This window comes from Sinohyriopsis cumingii, chromosome 12 (assembly GCF_028554795.1).
Source record: "Sinohyriopsis cumingii isolate HCF-2022 chromosome 12, ASM2855479v2, whole genome shotgun sequence".
Lineage (NCBI taxonomy): Eukaryota > Metazoa > Mollusca > Bivalvia > Unionida > Unionidae > Sinohyriopsis > Sinohyriopsis cumingii.
Window position 1 is genome coordinate 69109172 of NC_142972.1, and position 13518 is coordinate 69122689.

Consider the following 13518-nt stretch of genomic DNA (forward strand, 5'->3'; position numbering starts at 1 on the left):
AAATATAATGCAGGAATCCACTCTCCAGGCGATACTTTTTCAAGATATTCAGATTTTAGATAGTTTTGTCTAGAATCATAACCATGTGCAGCAATATTGAGTATTCATCCCGGTCAGCAAGAAGACCAAGAGCCTCATCGGTAAAAATTTCTACAGGAAGGGGTCTTGATTCCTTGGATTGAGGTTTGGGTTGAGGTTTTTGACGTTCTATTTCTTGCAGAGATGGAGGAGAGGGATAGGAGGGGTCTTCCTGGTGCTTTTTTTTTTTTTTTTTTTTTTTGTTGCTTTGTTGTTTTTCTTTTGTCGTTGCTCCATTTTTATCGTTTTTCCTGCTCTTTTTGTCTCCGCTGTTCTCGTTTTTGTTCTATTTGTTCTTGTTTTTGTTCTTCTTGTTCTTCTAGTTTCTGCATCATTTCATCATGTTTGTCTATTCCTGATAAATATGTCCTATAAAATTGTTCTCGTTTGTTTATTCGACCAATATTTCGGTTTATTTTATACACCCAATCAATCCATTCATCACGACCTGTAGTTTTAACATATTCGGGTTTTAAAAAAAACTTCCTTTGAATTATAACCAACAGCAGCAAACGCACCAAGCTCGACTAATTCATTGTATTTTAGTGGCTGAAATTTTTTTATTGCTGCTATGCCTCCTTCAGTAAATTTCTCCCTAAAATCGATTCCCTTTTTTCCCTTTTTTGGTTCTTCACCAACAGCACCTTCAGGTTGAGGTTGTGCGGCAGCTATTTTTTCAGCAGTTTGTTTTAATACTTGAATAAGACTTTCTTCCTTCTCACCCTCTTCCTTTTTAGGTCCCCTAATAGAAGTTAAAACCTCTCCAGTAACCGCAGTGACGGGTTTAAATAACTGTTCCGTTTCCGCTGCGTACTCAACTTGTGCTTCTTGTCGCGACTGCACGTTTTTTCTGAACTCATCTCTTACGGGGATAAATTTTTTGATTGCTTTTAGCCGCTCTCTAGCTAGTCTAGCTGTGTAAGAGTCCGGATGCACCATGCTATGATATAACAATTTTTTTAATTCATAGCAGCAGAGAGGGCGCGGCTCCAGCTTGTCACTGACACTATCGCGTTTTTCCTTCGGTGTTGTCGCTGGTAATCGCGATAACCAGTAAGTGGGGTTGGAGTCTATTAAGTTCGGCGAACAACACCGTCTCAACGCGGATACTTATAAAATATCGCGATTTTTTGCGATCTCCCAGGAAGTCGTATTTTGCGAAAATACGGGTGAACCAATTAGAGCCTGTTCGCCCTCTCTGCTGCTTAATACGTTAATTTTGAACAAGGAAAATTTCATAGATTGATACTGTTCACAGTCACAGAGAGTTCTGTTCAAGCCTGGATATATTATTTAGACAGAGATGCTTATTCACAGTCACAGAGAGTTCTGTTGAAGTCTGGATATATTACTTAGACTGATACTATTCATAGTCACAGAGAGTTCTGTTCAAGTCTGGATATATTATTTAGACAGTGATACTATTTACAGGCACAGATAGTTCTGTTCAAGTCTGGGTATATTACTTAGACTGATACTATTCACATTCACAGAGAGTTCAGTTCAAGTCTGGATATATTATTTAGACAGCGATACTATTCACAGGCACAGAGAGTTCTGTTCAAGTCAAGATATATTATTTAGACAGAGTTTTTATGTATTCTCTGAACAGTATTCCAGTTATAATATCCTCCCAACTGAAGGTACACAGTTTATTGTAATAGTGATGTTCTGTCATTTATCTCTCTGTCAAGCCATATATCAGTACACAAGATGAAAAGTAAATTTAGTTGTTTTACCTTTGTCTGGAAACATCACACATTTTCTGATTGTAAATTATGTAAATACTCCCCTCAGCAAATTCTAACAGCATCTTAGTAATATCACTGTGCAGAATGGTTAGTTCAGATTACTGTAAATTCACTATAAATGCCAGATTATGGCCAGTGAAACTTGTGTGGAATAATGTTCTTTGGAGCATCTATACAGAATAAGAAATAACTATTGATGAATTTTTTTCCAAACATCAAAAATATTCACGTATTTGCATGAACAAGTTTTTGTGCTTGGACATGTTTATCATTATTTTACAAGATCCTAAAAAAAAAGACAAAATCAGCTTTGGACATTGATATTCATCGTATACAAGAATCGAGGTAGATAATAAGAATTCCATACATGTAGTAATGAGGTTCCTTTTTGTTGCTTAGTTTGGTCTACAAATCTGCATTGGGGGCATACATCTTTTACAAATACAATTGTTTTGTGGAGCCTTTATATATATATATATATATATATATATATATATATATATATATATATATATATAGGCAGCAGATTTAGTTAAAATGGACCCTTTGTTAAGGATTTGGTGCTGATCCCAGATCCTAGGATAGAGCTTGTGCCAAGGCAGGGTGTCAGGTTCAAGTTGATCCAGGATAATGGGTTTTATAAGCAAGGCATTCATTTTTTGAAGGAATGGTCTTATGACCATATCCTTCAGAAAATTCATGATGTCTTTCATGATAAATTGACAGATTCCTGCAGACAACTGTGAAAAAAGAAATGTTTTCCTAAACAAAATGATTTTGTCATTGAAATTTTTTATGAATACATGATTTGTATTTTGGGAGACAACCCTTTGTGCTAATAAAACACAGTCTGTCAAGACACATGTTTCATAATTGGAGGTAAGTTCTCTATATAACAGCTTGATTCATTTGTGCATAGAGTATCATGTCTCAAGCCAGGTGCTCTTTTTAGACAAATTTTACTGTCAAATAATTTGCTGGCATCTTAAGACGTCATTGTAATAATGTTGTTCACCGCAACAGTAGTTTAACATAAAATTTTGATGGATTTGTTACTGTACATCTTTTATTTTTTAATTGGTCCTTTGCTTAAAAATATTTTCAATGTTGGGTAGTTGTAAAGATGAAATGAACAGTATTGAAAATAGACAACAGGACAAAATCAACATATCACTGGGGCAGCCAGAAGAGGCTATTTATAATGCACAATAATGTCATTTATTAAGGCTTTAATCCAAGGGCCATGCACCTGCTCTTTTGTCACTATTAAACAGTTTTAATAGTAAATGGTAATGCCAAATTTTCAATATGAGCTACATATTTTATCAAGCAGCAAGATGCTTTATGTTGTGTCAGGAATCAAGTCAGTACATGTATTTTGTTAAAATCAATTCGTTGTGCAAATCATGTTTTTTTCATTGATCTGTTCAGTGAGGATCATCATTATGCAATGATAAGCCCATTCTTGATGATGAGGCCACCAGACACCTCTTACAAAATTTGGCAATTTTATCAACATTTGTCTTGTCAGTATGTTACATGACCCAGTTTTTTGTGTGCAAAATACAATAATAATAATAATAATAATAATAATATTCCAGTTATGCCAAGATGACACCACCTAAGTAAATAACTGTTTATGCTTTCAAGCCATACTTTCTTAGTTTACATTAGTGCATGTCTCCAACAATATTTTCACTGAAGATATATATGCCACTGTTTAATAATGATGGTTACAATTATACATGTTCACTCCTTTTAAGGGAGAGTTTTACCATGTATATATTACATAGATATTACTGTTCATGTTCCAAATGTCTTTTTATTGCAGTAAATGCATTATATAAAGTGTATGAGTGTATAGCATCCCTATCATTAATACAGTAAAGTTTGTGGATGATCACCACATATTGAATAATGAACAGAAGTTGTGGACTTGGGTTATAACCTTCACTTATGAACTTGCTTTTTTGCATGGCCTATCTATACTCAAGTAAATTATGTTTAACTTAATATTATGGTCGAAGCCTGTATTTGTACCTTCTTGAATATCCATCTAATCTCATTTCAGAGGTCTGACCTTGTACTGGTCATCACCTACATGAATATCTTTTATCATATAGTTATAGTAAGTATTGATGTTTGAAGTCAGTTAAATTTTTCTTAACAGAAGTTGCTGTTCATTTTGTCTGTTAAATATGTATAATTTCCTACAGTAATTGTACAGAGAATAGTAGTAGAAGAATTAGAGTATACATGCCAAAATCTCTCTATAACTTTAAAATTAAGTTGTTATCTGAAATAGCAATTTTGGATTTCTTTCTTTACTTAAAGATAAACATGACTGTATTGCACAACCATGATTTTTTTGTTACATATACCTTTTTAATGTTGACATGGTATTTTCCAATACAATGCAGAGCACTAGATTAACTTTGCTTGCTCTCCAGTGGATGCTCACATCTACACTGACACATTCCTCTTTCCCACCATAATGGTCCATACCTGCACCACCCCAAAACACCATGATCCAAGGGTAAGAATTATTAACCCCTTATATACATGATGTGTCTGCCAGGTATGACTGACTGCATGTACCAAGGTTTGAAAAAAGGAAAGAGAAATGTTTGTTTCAGCAACCTCATGGGATAAGTAAAAACTGGTACCTTTTTTGAAAAGGTCTATGACGTAGGCAAACTAATGATCAGAGTTGCTTAAATCACATACAGCTATTCTAAACATGTACTAATGGATGGATATACAGGATGGAAGTTATCAGTATCCCAAACATGTACTAATAGATGGATATATAGGATGGGAATTATCAGTATCCCAAACATGTACTAATGGACGGATATACAGGATGGGAGTTAGCAGTATCCCAAACATGTACTAATGGACGGAGATACAGGGTGGGAGTTATCAGTATCCCAAACATGTACTAATGGACGGAGATACAGGATGGGAGTTATCAGTATCCCAAACATGTACTAATGGATGGATATACAGGATGGGAGTTATCAGTATTCCAAACATGTACTAATGGATGGATATACAGGATGGGAGTTATCAGTATCCCAAACATGTACTAATGGATGGATATACAGGATGGGAGTTATCAGTATCCCAAACATGTACTAATGGATGGAGATACAGGATGGGAGTTATCAGTATCCCAAACATGTACTAATGGATGGAGATACAGGATGGGAGTTATCAGTATCCCAAACATGTACTAATGGATGGAGATACAGGATGGGAGTTATCAGTATCCCAAACATGTACTAATGGATGGAGATACAGGATGGGAGTTATCAGTATCCCAAACATGTACTAATGGATGGATATACAGGATGGGAGTTATCAGTATCCCAAACAGGTTCTAATGGATGGATGTACAGGATGGGAGTTATCAGTATTCCAAACATGTACTAATGGATGGATATACAGGATGAGAGTTATCAGTATCCCAAATGAGTTCTAAAAATATGGAGGAATAACAGTGCATATTAAATTCTTATAATGTGGCCTTGAAAATAGTACATTTTTCTTAATTGCTTTATTGGAATCATGATTTACAGTGATGTGATCCTTTAGTAACTTTTAAACAATGGAATAGTTTTAAGACTCATTGCATGAATGAAATTAGAAAACTTGATTATTTCAACAATCAAATAGTAATTACAAAGAATATTTCTTTTTTCAGTTTAGAGCTTTTGCATTCTGTCCATCAGAGACTTCTACCACCATCACTGGAGGCTGGCTAGGAGATGACTGGATATTTTATCACAAAGATATGCAAAGATAAGCTGCTGTATGTAAGAACATCCATTGGCCTTCTTTCAAAAGGAAATGAAGTACATTTCTCTCTCTCTCTCTCTCTCTCTCTCTCTCATTGGGTGTGTGATGCATATGTGTTGGTGAGTTTATTTTCTTAGTTTTTGGCCTTTACATTTATGTAACTTAATTTTATTAATACTATTTAGCTCTTTTACTGTTAAATTACATACATACATACTGCTTTTGTATCAGATATAAACAGACCCACATATTCTCTTTAGAAAGAAAATGACCCTGCATGTCATTTTTCTGAACAATTCACTGTCAGGTGATAATAATAATAATAATAATAATAATAATAACAATGAAAATCCTTCAGTTTCAATCATTGCCTCTTGTACAAAATACCTGATTAGGATGGATAGTGGTAATTATGATTTCTGATGAATATGAAGAGTATTACATGTCACATTATGACAGAATTTAAATGTCACATGTCACATTATGACAGAATTTAAATGTCACTTTATGACAGAATTTAAATGTCACATTATTGTCACATTATGACAGAATTTAAATGTCACATGTTACATTATGACAGAATTTAAATGTCACTTTATGACAGAATTTAAATGTCGCATTATTGTCACATTATGACAAAATTTAAACGTCACATTATTGTCACATTATGACATAATTTAAATGTCACATTAAATTTACACAGTTAAAAGAAATGAAAATAAATTATGAAATCATACCATTTCATGCATAGATTAGGCAAGTTTAAAAACAAACTGAGTAAATTGTAAGAATGACTGTTACAGGGAATCAGCATCTAAAGCACATCATTAAAGATTTGATAGCTTGGTTAATGAAACGTTTTTAAATCTGCTTTCATTAAGATTGGGTTTTTTTGCTATTAAGCTGATTAAACTTTTAGTTTAGTGGGGAACAAATCATGAAAAAGATTAAAATATTTGTGGTATTATAAATGCTTGGTTGTTCAGTTACAGTTTATGAAAGGCAACATGATTAAATTAAAAGAATTACAGTCCAACTACTTATTAGGTAGTAAATAATATTCCTTTGCACTCAAATTTTCAAAATAATGAACTTGTTACTGTATAATTTCAGGACTCTTGTATGATTTCAGATCCTGCGAAGTGTTAGTCATGACATATTGGATACTTCACATAGGTAAGTAAACATAATTTATTATTCCCTAAGGAAAACAGAGTAAATAACTTCAAATCTATTTGTGGCAAAACCTGTTGAAATATTTGCTAGAAAAAAAATGAGATGTGCTGTCCAATCTTGAACAATTTAAGAAGCAGATAAGGAGGCCATGTGATCAGATTCACTCCAGCACTTTGTCAATTAATATTGTTTTAACAAGAATGTTTTGAATCTTGCAGTATTGCATACATTTAATAAATCCTAACACTTTCTTTACCACAGAAATTTTATAATTATGAATAAAGAAATTGAATTAATCATTTTGGAGAAAGTGGATGACTAACATATCAATTTGAATATTAGTATATATGGATATTTATACAGTCTAGATAACAATGCCTCATTTAATTTTGTTTCATTTTTAATTAACTCACATATGTTGAGGCACATTATTTTATGGTTATATCCACCTTTTTCTCTCAGTTCTTTTAATAACAATTTGATTTCTATATGGTAGGTGATAATTGTTTCATATACCTTTGCCAAATTTAGTTTATGGGTTGCTGTCATCCAATTATCATGCACAGTTTGTTGATTCCCACATAACCCTGTTGGTTATTGTGGTCAGAGGTCAAGACATTGATGCACCTTGAGTGAACCCAGGGGAAATTCTGTCACACAAAACTGTCACTGACCTCCTAACTTAATAAATAATCACACATTATAGTGGAATGAGGTACAGAAAATGTCCCTGCAACAACACAACCAAGTTGCAACACAACAGCTTCACTGTGTTTGTGATCTGAGAAGTGTATTTAATGCATATCCACTAAGCATTGTTGCTCATGATACAACAAAACTAACAACAGCATTGAAAAGGCAAAGGTAAGCTCACAGTGTTGTAGCAAGAGGAATTTGAATTCCTACATTTTATGCTGTTTTTTACTAAATATACCATCACCAGATTCTTTTTATTGGTCATTTGATAATAGTCATTATGATTGGAGGAAAAGAAAGATCAAAGTCATTGTGAATTACAAAAATATAGTACAACTCACAAAGCTTATGTATGTGTTCTAAGTCACTTTTTGCAGATATAGGTGTCATTTTGGAGATTTTGATTACAAATTCCTTTAAATCGTGTTTATTCCATTTATTTTTTGCCTTGTTCATCAAAATTCCATTGCAGATTATTGTATAAATTCCTTGAAAAAATGCTTAGTGGCAAATTCAATGATAACATACTTAGACATTTTTAGGTACAGTCAGGCAAGTGGGGTGATCTTATTTAAACTGTTTTGTCGCACGTTATGATGTAAGAGGGAACATGTCTGCATTTGGGAAGAAGTTGTACTACAAACATAAACAGAGATGTGACAATATCATCATTCATAAACAAAGTTTGGGAAAACACAAGCAAGAACAAAAAGGGAACACAAGTCCAGTAAATTGGAGGCAAATATGTAACTTTGTTTATATCTTCTGTATGGTATGTCATGTCTTTTTTTTTTCAATTCTTACATAATACTTATTTTTCCCAAACAAATATGTTCCTTCATACATGAAAAAGACAGTAGAAATATGGCTGTCAATTCAGATTTACTTTAGTTAAATTTTACATCATCCTAAGTTCTCATTTTGGAGAAATGTCATCTATAAAAGAAAAATACTTATTGTATATTACTCCTATCCTATTCATAGTTCAACATCCATACAGGAGATGAATGAAACTGCACTTGACTTCTTGTTCCTATGATCTTACCTTGATTCCCCCGACACTAGTAATAGTTTCTTGACCCAGTCTGATGCTGGACTGCCATTGTAAAAGTCCATAGAAATTGATAATTTTCATCTTAAATTTTGATATGACAATTATTGTGCAGATCACTCAGAAATCAATGTTGAATAATCTTTGTTATGACTATCTAAGATTAAATTTTAAATCTAAAATCTGTTTTTAAATTTATACGAGTAAATGGGCTTACACGACCCATGTGACTTTTACTATAGACAGACATCTGACATAAACCAATATCAATTATATTGTTTGTTAGTTCCCTTCCTTGAATGGATTTACCTTCAGATTATATATATATATATATATATATATATATATATATATATATATATATATATATATGTGTGTGTGTGTGTGTGCTTTACAACAACTTCTTAACCAAATCCAAATGTTGTATTGTGTCTCAGATGCACATCAGTAATGATTTATGCAAATAGGTAATAGTCTTTGTTACTTTGTTATCATAGTTTGTGTAAGTAGTTTCTTAGTTATGTTCATGGGTGCACAATAAAGGGAAGCCACTACAATCCAAAAGTCCTTAAATAATAAAGAATGCTTTCTTCAAGTTTTTTTGTCAAAGATCCTGTCTTTTGGGCAAATCCAACATCAGTTTATCTAATGATTTTGTCATTTATTTTCATTTTTCCAGTATCCTAATTATTTGAATATTTCTTCCTTCTTTCTTCTTTTTAGCATGGATTCAGCAATAACAGGTTTGTCCATTCCTTAGTTGGCACAGATGTCACAGAACTTTCATATGTAAGGCATAGTTATTCCCCAGCGGCATCTAAAGAAGTGATATCTTCATTTACCTACTTATGTAGCATGTGAATGCAAAACCATTATGACACAGACAAATAAAAATTTTCCGGTTTGTTGCTATTGATATGTACATCACCTGATTAGAATTTGATGAAATGCAGGCAATTTATTTCAAATTTATATATAAAAAAATCCAGTATGTTGGACATATTTATTGAAAACTCGTATTATAATAACTACCCTAAATTCAGTAAGAGTGTTTATAGCTCTTCTGAACATAGACCAAACATTTTCAGATTGTATGTTGTCTGTCATCTCTCTGTCCATTAGCACAAGTTTGTTATCTCTGTTCGTAGACTACTTGGAGGCTTGCTATGAAACTTTAGACACAGATTCATCCCACTGTCTAGTTGGTCCTAATACAAATGTTGCTGCTTGAAAATCCAGTATGGCCACCACAGTAACCATCTTGATAATTTTTTCTCACTCTTGCTAAATGGATGATAATATAAACATGGGGCTTCAAAAAAGGATTTCTTATAGTATCCACATTAAAATTATGGCAATTAGATGTCAAATATGGCCACCATGGCAGCCATCATTGAAATCTTTTCATTACTGAGCAAAGATTTAGCATCATGGGATTTTTACCAGAAGACGTCATATTATGTACAATTGATCTTAAATAAAATTAGCTCTAATCTGATATCCAATATGGCCACAACAAAAGCCATCATAAAAATCTTTCTGTTCCTAGTACTCTGTCACGTTATATGTAAGGAACAATAGCCAGATTGCAACATGTATATGCTAGACCCTGAGGCTACTTATTCACTTCATAAATGTTGTGAGTGTAAGCCGACATCAAAAAGATGGATGGGAAGACAGTTGTTTATAACATGGCCATAGGAAATAGTTACTGGCACCTTATTCTGCTGAGTGCGATTCACAGGTAAGTGGCATGAATTGCCGGTGTTGGCTGAAAGGAATATCAAGTAGGGGTTGTAAATCCACCCTTGACAGACTGCTGGGGAGGGGGCAATTTCTGTTAATTATGTAGACCATGGGTGAATCGACATCCACTCAGATTTGAGCAAGGCATGGCCACCAATGGAATCGCATGTTTAAATCTAGTGTCTTGGAACTAAACGTCAGTAGTCGCTAAACCATCTTGCAGGAATTACATAAGGAAGTTATAAGCTACTCCGACGTCATTCAAAATTGGTGGGAAACATTATTATTCTGGGAATTACAAAGGAACTTCAGAAAGGAAGCTTTTAGGGACCAGAGGAGCTGCAGGAGGCAGAGAAGGGAATAACCCTGGTACAGTTGGTCCCGAGTCTCTGGGAGACAAGAAAAGGAGTGAGCGGAAGTGTAGGAAGTGGAAGGGTGAAGGACGTGGTTGTTGGAATGAAGGGGTACTGGGTACCAGTCAAGAAATACTACAGATGAGAAGAAACACAGGACAGGAGGGAAATCTATCACACTAAGTCAGATGATGAAATAGGCCATCACTTGGTCGAGTGAAAGACGAGTGATAGGGTTTTGAATATTGAATTTAATTTGAGGAAGGACTATCTGTAATAGAATGGCATTAAATTTGTTGTTTATTTGAATTTCACCTTTTGTGTATTCAGTAATTTAACTGTCAGCATCGCTGACTGTGGGCTCGGAGCTTTGCATCTCTATCACTACTTCAATTTCTAACAAAAATGAGCCAGGGTGGGTCTTCTGTAATAATTTAATTAAAAATTTCCTTGCAATTTTCTTTTTATGAGCATCTGGTTCCATTCAGAGAGTATCACATATATATCAGAATATAGAGTTCTAGAATAAGATTGATTTATTCAAATCAAGGTTACCATGCCAGTCTTTAACCACCTATTGGATTGCACAAAGCAGTTTCTGCTGTCAATGTATCTCATCTTTGTAATATTCAGCTTCTAGTTTTGTTGAAAAGGAAAGAAGAAAATTCAGAATTTTCTCCAGCAAAGAAAAGAAAACAGAATTGGAAGGATAATTATGCCATCATGTTTAGATTTGTGAAACCATCTAGTAAAGGAGACAACTTTGTGTTCTACATATTGTGAAATTGTGATTTAACTATCAGGCATGAAGGTGCCCATGACATAAAACAGCATGAAAAGCTAAAAAACATCAGTTTGCTGCTTCATCATCAGCAACACAGCCTGAAGTTACACATTTATTAAAACCAGGGAGGACCTTTGATGTACTTCAATTGGAAGTTCATTTTGCTAAATTTCTGTTAGCAGACAACCATCCTCTTTCAATTGCTGCTGTTGCTGGCAATGTTTTGTACACTTTTTCCAGACAGTAAAATTGCAAGGGACTACTCATGTGCTAGAACATAAACAGTTCAATAAAATATAATTGCTCAGAATTCAGATAATCAATGAAAGATGGTACATTGGAATCGATAATGATTGAAAAAAACAAGGAATGGAAAGGCTCAAATAAACAGCCTGCATCTGAGTGTTAGTAGTTGCATTCTTGTGCCTGCTGAATGGGCACTCAAGTGGAGCAGAGTGCCCATTCAGAAGGTACAAGAGTGCAACACATACATCTTTGACATTAAATAATTAAGTTATTGTCCTGCTTTCCTAATAGTTATAGATGCTGTAAATAGTTACCTATGTGTGTGTGTGTGTGTGTGTCTGTGTGAGATTTGGATTTTTAATTAGCTTAATAATTTTTCAGTCATATCGCTATGGTGTCTGCTGTGACACACATCATAGTGATGTATAGCATTGCGGCATCATGCTGCAGACATGTAGCATGATGTCCAACCCAGTCACATTATCCTGACACCAGGCTGACCAGTCCTAACACTAACTCTTAATGCTGAGCGCCAAGCGAGGCAGCTGTTAATACCATTTTTATAAGTCTTTGGTATGACTCAGTTAGGGATCGAACCCATGACCTCCTGCATCCGAGGCAGATGCTCAAACTACTAGGCCACCAGAGCAGACTAAATTTTGACTTCATGTTAACTTTAGGTTTAAATTCATAATCAGCACCTGGCATACTATCTTAGGATTTATAAGGAGAAAAAAAACAATAAATATGTAATAATGAGAATCCAATAAATCCAAAATAGTTAATAGTTATCCTTAAAAATGCACATTTAAAATACCTTGAGCATAGCTACATATAGCCTAATAATTGTTCAGATAAATTTAATAAATAAGAATCTAATATATGCTTATATTTCCTAAACCCTTTGATGATATTTCTTCATACTTGGGTGAATCATTATGAACTTAACACCATTTGGAGATATGGACTATCACGTCTTTGATATTTGGGTTACAGTTGTATAGAAAATTTGTGTTAAATGTTTTAAGTTGGATAAATCATTATCAACTGAAGACAATTTTGCATCATGATACCTCAACCTTTTGACGTTCAGGTCAAGGTCATATTTTGGACCAATTGTTGTGTGCTCAAAATGCATGCCCCATTTTTCTCATGTTTAGTTCAGTCTGTCAAGGATTATTTATCATATGCATCCTACATGGTGTTTAGATGGATGTTGTTGTGTGTAACATTTTTAATAGATCCAGCAAGATTTATGCTGCACTGACTTCATTTTCATTTTGCATTTATGTTAGCTTTACATCATTTTTCATGTAAGAATTGTGCATTGAATTGGTAGCTGGTTATTTGTGTTCAGTGAATATGTCTGAAGTTTGGCTCACTATAAAATTTTATGAATGTATCCATGAAAATGGCACAATGACATGCAAGTTACTTTATTTGTACACTAGCTTTGCTATCTTCTGACAGCTTCATTCATTCCTATTTTAAAAAAATTGAAACAGCCTCAATACAACCAAGTCATAACAGTCAATTATGACATCATCCTATGACTTGTAGTTCCATAATTTGTGATGAAAGCTATTGTTATGTATTAAATAATACAAGTGCCAAATCTTTAGTTTTTTGTGTTAACACCACCCCATCCCCACCCCATTCATTTTTAGATGGTACATAGTATTTAACATGTCTGACAGTGTCTCTCCCTTCATGTTCTTCCATCCCAAATTTATATCAACCAATTAATTTCTGAAGTACACCATGAATTGAAACCAACTTTGCACTTCAGAACTTGCAATTATAAAACAGGGTAAATTATATTGTGTATATTTCTTA

At 33.8% G+C, this 13518-nt stretch overlaps 1 long non-coding RNA gene across 4 annotated transcripts; it reads left to right on the top strand.

Moving 5' to 3' along the window:
- Window positions 1-916: 916 nt before the first annotated feature.
- LOC149786669 (uncharacterized) lies at window positions 917-13297 on the top strand. Of its 4 annotated transcripts, none has more exons than XR_016425008.1 (5): window positions 917-1721; window positions 3901-3957; window positions 5536-5686; window positions 6744-6806; window positions 9277-13297. It is a non-coding gene; the product is annotated as an uncharacterized LOC149786669 (long non-coding RNA). The 4 variants fall into 4 exon arrangements; XR_016425011.1 differs by having other exon boundaries at window positions 6763-6806; XR_016425009.1 differs by having other exon boundaries at window positions 5536-5647; window positions 6763-6806.
- Window positions 13298-13518: the final 221 nt, after the last annotated feature.